Genomic DNA, 9,290 nt, shown 5'->3' on the forward strand with positions numbered 1-9,290 from the left:
AATTTACTTGTTGGTGTAGAAAAGTATGAAGAGAGTTATAGTAGATATTGACAGTTTTTGCCATCTCACATTTATTTGCTCTTGGTAACAGCTCCCTACTTGAGGGTCAGCTGTCTCTCAGGCTCCTCAATGTAATTTGGGTACAAATGATTCCCATTCCCAGTTCCAGGGATTTATTACAATTAGGGATTCTATTTATAAGTGGTCTCATTGATTCCCAACACCCATCCCATGGGAAGCATATAAACCGTTTTGTAGTTGTTAAATATTGTCAAGTTTGTTTTACTCATCAGTTGGTTTTGTATGTGCCGTGGAGTCAGTTCTGACTCATATTGACCCTATGTAGGGTTTCTGAGGCTGTAAATCTTTATGGCAACAGAAAGTCTCATCTTTCTCTGGTGACATAGCTCATAGTTCCAAACTGCTGACCTAGAGGTTAGCAGCCCAACTAGTAACCATTATGCTAGTGACCCTGTATAGGGCTTCTAAGGAGAGGTTAATGGGTTTGAAGAGATGTTAAGGTCTGTTGCTTTATCCTACAGTACCACACCAGGGTTCCATATAAGCCACTGTTGTTAAGTGCTACAGTTGTTTCTGACTCACAGAGACTCTGTATAGGGTTTCCGAGATCGAAAACAACAAACTTGTGGTTCAAACTGACCTTGTGATTGAATGCTTATCCTACAGCACCACACCAGGACTCCTTGGAAGCCATTGGTGGTAGTGGTGGTGGCTATGCGCCATGGAGTCAGTTCTGACTTATAGCGACTCTGTGTAGGGTTTTCAAGGCTGTAAATCTTTACGAGAGCAGAAAGCCTCATCTTTCTCCCATGGAACCGCTGGGAGTTTCAAACTACTGACCGCGAGATTAATAGCCCAACTTATAACCACTACACTACCAGAGCTCCTTATATAAGCCATTAGAAGACAAAAACTAAGTAAAACAAAAATTAAGCCAGTTATCTTCAAGCTGATTCCAAGTAATCAAAACCCTATGTGTGAGTCAAGGAGCCCTGGTGGCACTGTAGGATAAGCACTGGACTACTCAATGGTAGTGCTTTGTGTTTTTGTTGTTGTTGCTATTGTTTCATATGTTTTGGTGATTTATTTTTAAAGTGTGTTTCCAAATAAAACTGTTGAAAGGGATTTACAATGGCTGTGATCTTTTGGAAGCTGATCTTTCTTCCGAGGAAACTCGAGGTAGATTCGATCCACCAAACTTTTCATTAGTTGCTGAGTTCTTTGCTGTTTGAGCCACCTATAGGCCACAGGAAATATTTTATTGGGGTTCTGTGAAAAGGAAGCTTTCACTCATCTTCCGGAATGGGTGGAGCAATGGAGTGAGCCTGGAAGTGTAGAACCTTCTCTCCACACTAGAGAAGGAAACCTTTTCAAGTCATGTTAGAACCCAAGGTGTAGGATATATAGTTTGTCCCTCAAGCTTTTATGACTATGACATCCAATTTGTTCTCATTTTTCTGCTTAAGCCTGGATTGGATTTTATGTCTTTTACTAACAGAAGAATCTTACCTTAAAGATTGAAAATTTTAAATACTTGGTCATACAGTGGTTACATATTTATGTAGTTTGAACTGAATAAGTAGACTAAGTAAATGAATAAACTAAACTACGAATGACTCTTTATAGTTGCAAAGCCTTTTTATACAGGCTTTTATAATATTCATAATAAATATTGTAGTAGAGACTGTTTGCATATTATTTTCAAGGAATTAATAATCTTCTGGGGATTATTACGAATAGCTAGCACATGAAAAATTATCATTATAAATGGTTAGCATATAAACAAGCTTTCTGACTCCAACCAAAAACTTTTCCCAATATTGTTTTACATTTTAACTATTAGGATGTACATTTCAAATACAAACATTACATCTTACAATTTCAAAAATTTTTAAGATGAATATGATGGAGACTATATTTTCAGATTTCTTATTTATAAATGTGAAATTCAGAAGTTGATAAAGTAGAGTGATAAATAGAACAGGGTTGTTTTAAATCTCCCAAGTTTTTTTAATAGTAAAAATCTCAAAACTTGACTTTTTGAAAGTATCTCTGATCAACGTTATATAAAACAAAATTTGCAAGAAACAGAAATTTAATAAATTAGAAATGTACTTTTTAGTCTTACGTTATCAACCTCACATTATCCTTTGTGCTTTTATGGTTTGGAATAAAAATCCTCTTCTCTAGATTACTGCCGTCATGACTGCAGGGTAACTTTTTCCAGAGCGGTGTCTACTTCTTTTTTTATTCTAGAAATGTTTTCAATATAATTCACTTCTTAGAGAATCCTCACTCTAATGAGCACTAACTGCCTGTGACAGACAAGTCTTCCTCCAAGATCGCTCTGGAATCAGGCCAAGCTATCCCAATCTGGCCTGGGGACTTCCCACAATCAATCCAAACTTGGCATTTATTTTTGTTTAAATTGAAACCTTGGAGAAGTATTACATGAAACTTGGTGATTAAAAAAAATAAAAGAAGCATTTCCCTTTTGAATAAAAGTACAGTTGCTACACATTACTCTGTGTTTTATTCATATGCTTGTTGTTGTTGTTAAGTGCCGTCAAGTCAATTCCATCCCATAGTGACTCTGTATAGGGTTTCCAAGGAGCAGCTGGTGAGCTTGAACCGCTGACATTGCAGTTCAAATGGCTTTGCAGTCAGGCGCATTAACCCACAGCGCCACACCAGGACTCTGTACACTTAGGTCATAGAAAAAGTTTCCTTAAAGGGTTGCTTTTGTCTTATGTCAGGGTATTAAGAGGGGGGAAATACCTCTGTAAAAATAGGATAAGAAAAAAGATAATCTCACCTGGACTCCATACGTTGTTGTTGTTGTAAGTGCCCCAGAGTTGGTTTCAACTCATAGAATTTTCAAGGAACGACTAGCGGGTTTCAACTGCTAACCCTGTGGTCAAGTGCTTATCCTACAGTGCCACACCAGGACTCCTGGACTCCATATTAGTGGAACAAATTATATAATTAACTTAAATTTTAATACGACCCTCTGTGAAAATGTTGATGACACTTATTCAAACTTATTCATTTTTTAAAAAATGTTTTATTGTGAATTATGTAATAGTTTACATGGGAGAACATAAGCTTTACATCCATCCTATCTTATATCATTTCATTGCCGTGGTTACAATCCCCTCCATGCATCATCAACCAACCAAAGGGTATACCCTACAAGCCTTCCCCCTGGTCATCAGCACACAGCCCCTGTCCCTCTCTGGGTCTAGAGTACCCAGCTTGCTCCATCTCTCCATGTCATCATCTCTGCCTCCATCACAGGCATTACTGCTTCTCTGGGTAGTATCCCGCACTCCACTCTTCTCCTTTGATGGTCCCAGGGATGCCCGCTCCTGGACTGCAAAGTCAACCACTCCCCTTCTTTTGCTATAAAACACCTACCTTTACATTTCTAACCCTCACAGTAAGTCCTGATAGCAATTATTCACTATTATGCCACATGAGTGCCATCCCCATCTCCGTTAATCAGCCCTGCCCAGACAGATTGGATACGACTCAGTGGCAATTCTGCCTTCTTCCATGCCCTCTAGATCTAGGCTCCCTCTTGAAAGCTTGCAAGTTAGTCACTTCTTGCCTTTGTAGCTCCCCATTTTGGGTAGCCAATGTCCAAGTTGCTCATCCTTATCTACCCTGTGTCTCGAGGGGGTGGGGATGATCCTCACTGTAAAGATCTGTTCCCTCTTTTTAGCAACTGCATCCATAGGAGTAGGTCAAGTTCATCAAATTGTATCAGATTACTCTTTTTTCCCTCTTCTTTCTTCTAGCTGAGTTCTGATCATCCAGCCATTGAAGTCAGGTCAAGTGGGTATTAGCTGAAAGTGTGAGTGTTATTGTGCATATGCCCTCACTTTTTATCAGCTGGACACTTCACTCTCCGCTCTAGTCCTCTGTGGCTTTGTCACTGACTCTGGGCTCAGGAGTCCCCATGTCTTGCCAAACTGTTGGTCAACCAGGTCTCCAACCGGGTTCACAGGAGTCTATTGAATGTGGTTGGACTTAGCTTGCTGCTTCATTGCTGTTTTTCCCTCACATCCCCTTCTCAGTGACCAATGTTGTCACCAGTCAGAACCTATGTCTGCTCATGTATTCCCACTGAGACTTAGTCTTGGAAGAGGGTTTGCCCTGATGGGACCTGAACACTTGCCTTGATGTCTCCTGGGCGAGCAACTTGTTTATTTTTGTAGTAGTCAGTTGGACTACCATTATTGTTTTGTATTTTTCCTGTTGGTTTTTCTTTCAAGAAGTATCTTCTGTTCTTCTAGCTGATCCAGGCTACTTTGCTTGTCCTTTCAAGTAGAAATTTCCCACCATAGAGGATTCTGGGTGAGGTTCAGGATTCCACCTATGATCTTATGTAATGCAGAGGATCCACAGGAAGCCTTCTTCACTGGGTACGTTGTAACACCATTTTAGGTATTACAACTAGTTATAGACAGAAGACGGACTTACAAGCTTTCTATGGTGATATTTATGGCTATTCCTTTTCCTACCGCTCAAGTGTCTATTTTATAATGGTACGCAAGGGAAACCAAGATTCATAAGACAACCAAGCATCTTAGCATTGTTTCCTCCCTTTTGTGCATTCCAACCAAGACTCGATCCCTGTATCCCAGAGACCTGTTGTTCCAAGGTTGTGCATGCATTATTTACCTCTGTCCCAAGCAGCCCATGCAAACCTTCCTAATTGTTCTCCCATCTGCCTTTTTCTTCCATCCCCATCCCCTTTCTTGTGAATTGCCCCCCTCCGCAGCACCCAAACTATCCTGTGTCTATTCCCTACCCTGTGTTCTACCTTCCCTTCCCTCCTGCACCCCACCACACTCCCCACATCCTGGTAACCAGCAAAGAATGCCCCTGGCTTTAGTATGGGTTCTTTTTCTTAGTCTTTTACAATAGTGGTCCTATGCAGTGTTTCTCCTTTTGTGACTGGCTATTTTCACTCAACATAATGTCCTCAAGGTACATCCATTTTAAGCAGTGGCTTGCAGCTTCCTTGTTATTCTTCAAGGTAGCATAATATTCCATTGTATGTACCACAGTTTGTTTATCCATTCTTTCATTGATGGGCACTTAGGCTGTCTCCATCTTTTTGCTATTGTAAATAGTGCTGCTATGAACATTGGTGTGCATATAGCTATTTGTGCTGTGGCTTGTATTTCTTGTGGGTAAATACCAAGTAGAGGAGTTGCTGGATCATAAGATATTTCTATTTCTAACCTTCTGAGGAAGTGCCATATTACATTCCAGAGAGGTTGGACCATTTTGCAATCCCACCAGCAATGCAGGAGCGTCCCAGTCTCTCCACATCCTTGCCAGCATTTATTGTCCTCTATTTTTATGATCTTTGCTGTTATTGCTGGCATGAGATGACATTTCATTGTTGTTTTGATTTGCATCTCACTAATGACTAATGATTGTGAACATTTCTTCATATGCTTGTTGGCTGCCTGGATCTCCTCCTTGGTGAAGTGTCTGTTCATGTCCTGTGCCCATTTTTAAATTGAGTTATTTGTCTTTTTCTTGTAGAGGTGTTGTAGTTTCCTATATATTTTAGAAATGAGTCACTTGTCTTATGTGTCATTGCAAAAGATATTTTTCCCATTCTGTGGATTCCCTTTTCACTCTTCTGGTGATGTCTGTTGATGCACATAAGTTTTTAATTTTTAGTATGTCCCAATCATCTATTTTGTCTACTTTTGTTTCAAACTTACTCATTTTTGTGTCCTCTTTTCTTTCAGATAAATTGAGGCCTTGTTGAAGACACAGTAGATGATGCTTTTAAAAATCCTATTATTCTATGCCTCCTTATTAAGTAGTGTTTCATATTACCAGATACTCAATTTTTCCATTGGCTTCTTGTAAATCTGCACCATATTTGTATAACAAAATTGCAATCTGTTTTAATAGAAACACTGATCTAATTTTTGTGAGATGATGGTGAAACAGATAAGGTTATATTGATAGGGAAAATATAAAATGGTGTGAACATTTTGGAGATAATATTTTTCAGGATCCAAAAATATATTTTTGCTTCTCAATCCTGTTGTTGTTAATGTTGCTGACTCAGTTCCCACTCAAATAGACCCTCTATGGTTTCTGAAGCTGTAAATGTTTATGGGACCAGAAATCCTTATCTTTTTCCTACAAAGCAGTTTATTAATATGAGCTGTTGATCTTTGGGTTGACAGTCCAGTGCTGATCCTATAGCACCCCCAACATCCTGAGCATTTTATAATTATTTTATTGTGTGACAATAGTTTCTCAGCAGAAAATGTCATTAATTTATTTGAGGAATATTTATTGAGTACTTCCAATAAAGCAAATACTAGTCTTGGTGTGGCACTGTGGGTTAATGTGCCAGATCGCAAAGCCATTTGAACTGCAAGGTCGGTAGTTCAAGCTCACCAGCTGCTCCTTGGAAACACTATACAGGGTCACTACAGGTTGGAATTGACTTGACAGTACTAAACAACAACAATAAAAATTATAAACACTTGGAGTCCTGCTGTGGTATTGTAGGATAAACCACAAGGTTGGTGATTCAAACCCACCAGCCACTCCTTGGAAATCTGATAGAGGGTTTCTCGATGGTACTTAACAACAACATTATAAACACTTGGCATATATATTTGGACAAAATAGAACTTATATTCTAGTAAGTGTAACAGGCCAAAAATATAATAAAAATGCTACTGTCACTAACAATGATAAATGAATAAATTATATAGGATGTTAAGTGGTAAGGAATGGTATGGGGGAAACAAAAGGGAAAGCAGAGTAAGGGAGGTAGGTATGTTGGTGATGGAGTCACAAATTTCAATGGGATGATTAAGAAATCCTATATGTAAATGAAGACTTGAAAAGAGAGGGTGAGCCACAGGAATATCTAGGGAAAGATGGTAGAGAAAGCAGTGAATACAATTCACCAAAGGTTGAAACGAGCTTGGTATGTTCTAGAAAGAGCTATGAGGTCAACTGGTAGGAATGTAGTAAGGAAGAATAGTAGAAGGTGAGTTCTGGGAGAAATGAGATCACATAGGTCTTATAGACCTTTATAGAGAGTTTGGCTCTTATGCTGAATAAATAAGATTTCATTGCAAGGTTTTGGAGAAAAAAAGAAGAAAAAAAAATTACATGACTTGATTGGCAGTTTTTAAGGGCACACTTGTTCCTTTATTGACAATAGTCCATAAAGAATAAATGGTTGAAGTTGGGTGACAAGTTAGGAAGTGTAGAAGGTTGAATAAGGATATTTCAGAATATTCATGCCCTGATCCCTGAAACCTGTGAATATGTTACTTTATATGAAAAAGAAGAGGTTTTTCAGATGTGATTAAATTACAGTTCTGTGATGAAGAGTTTATACTGGATTATCCAGGTGGATCATAAGTGCAGTCACTTGCATGCTGATAAGAAGGAGGTAGAGAAATTTAACAACAAAAGAGAAGAAGGTCATGGGTTGAAAACAGAGGATGCAGAAGCAAATAGAGAAGATGTTGCATTGCTGGCTTTTAAGATAGATAAAGGGGCCATGAACCAAAGACTACAAGGAATGCAGTTCTAAATACTGGAAATGAAAACAAGGAAATAATTCTCCCCTCCTGCCTCTAGATTGAGTAAGTTCTACCAATATATTGATTTTAGTCCAGTGATTTTTACATTTCTTGGACTCCAGAACTGTGGTAGAATAAACTTATGTTGTTTTAAATAATCAAGATTATGGCAGCCATAGAAAAGTAGTACAAAATGCTGTTGCAGTTCTCCAGGAAAGAGATGACTAGTTAGTAGTAATACAGCTAAAATGAGTTGCTGTTGAGTTGATTCCATCACATGGTGACTGCATGTGTGCCTTAGTAGAACTGCGCTTTATAGAGTTTAAAATGACTATCATCTTTCAGAAATAGATTGTCACGCTTTTCCTCGGAGGCACCTCTGGGTACACAAACCACCAATCTTTAAGTTAGTAACTGACATTTCAGCTATTTGCACCACCTAAGAACTCCTTAGTTCAAGTAATTGTTGTGAAGTGCTGTCAAGTCGGTTCTGACTCAGCAGCGTTGTATAGCATTTCCTAGGAACAGCTGGTGGGTTTGAATTACTGACCCTGTAGTTAGCAGTCCAGTGCTTATCCTACAATGCCATACCAGGATGCTTAGTTCAGATTAGAATGATAGAAGGAGATAAGAGAATTGTCTTGTTAGCTATTTTAAATCTAGAACAAATGGGATTTTCCATTAAACAGAAGTAGAGTATGAAATAAAGGAGTCAAAGATGACTCTCAATTTTTTAGCCTTAGCAACTAAAAGGGTGAATTTTCCATTACTGGAAGTGAATAAAATTGCACATGGATCAAGTTTTCCAAGCATAATCAGTTCTGTTTGGAACATACTAGGTTTGGGATTTTTTAAAAATATCTAAAAGGAAATCTTAGTAGGCAGTTGGATATAAATGTGCAATGTTTGGGAGAGAGATCTATAACTGTTGATGCAAGTTTAGGTGGTATTGGCACACATAAGACATTTAGAGCCAAGAGATGAGAAGCTCATCAAGGGAGAAATATAAGTGGAGTAAGGAGAAATGTAAGTAGCAAACAGAACAAAAGATTGATCTTTGAGCATTTCAATATTAATGAGTTTGGAAGAAGCTTGGTGTATGAAAATATCCATTACAACAATATTTATAAAAATGTATAAAAAATATGAATTCCAACCATGGGGCAAAATTTTTGCCATTACCTAGATCATCTATTCAGTGAAATTATCCATTCACTCTAAAAATGATGGGTAATGCAAGTAATTATAACCAATTATTAAGTAAAGGAAAGGAGAATTCAAAGGATATGTATTACTTAGATAAGCAGCTCTGATAGTGTAGTGGTTATGAGTCAGTCTGCTAAACTCAGGGTCAGCAGTTTGAAACTACCAATTGTTCTGCAGGAGAACAAAAAGGCTTTCTGCTTCCATAAAGATATACAGCCTTGGAAACCCTATGCAGGGTCGCTATGAGTCAGAACCGACTCCATGGCACATAACCACCAACAACCACCATATTAATTGTTGTTGTTGTTAGGTGCCATTGAGTTGGTACTGACCCATAACAACCTTATGCACAGCAGAGTAAACACTGCATGATCCTAGGCCAACATCACCACCATTGCCACACTTAAGTCCATTGATGCTGCCATATGGCCAATCCATCTCGTTGGGGGTCTTCCTCTTTTTCTCTGACCCTCC

Source organism: Chrysochloris asiatica, unplaced genomic scaffold (genome assembly GCF_000296735.1).
Source record: "Chrysochloris asiatica unplaced genomic scaffold, ChrAsi1.0 scaffold00103, whole genome shotgun sequence".
Classification (NCBI taxonomy): Eukaryota; Metazoa; Chordata; class Mammalia; order Afrosoricida; family Chrysochloridae; genus Chrysochloris; species Chrysochloris asiatica.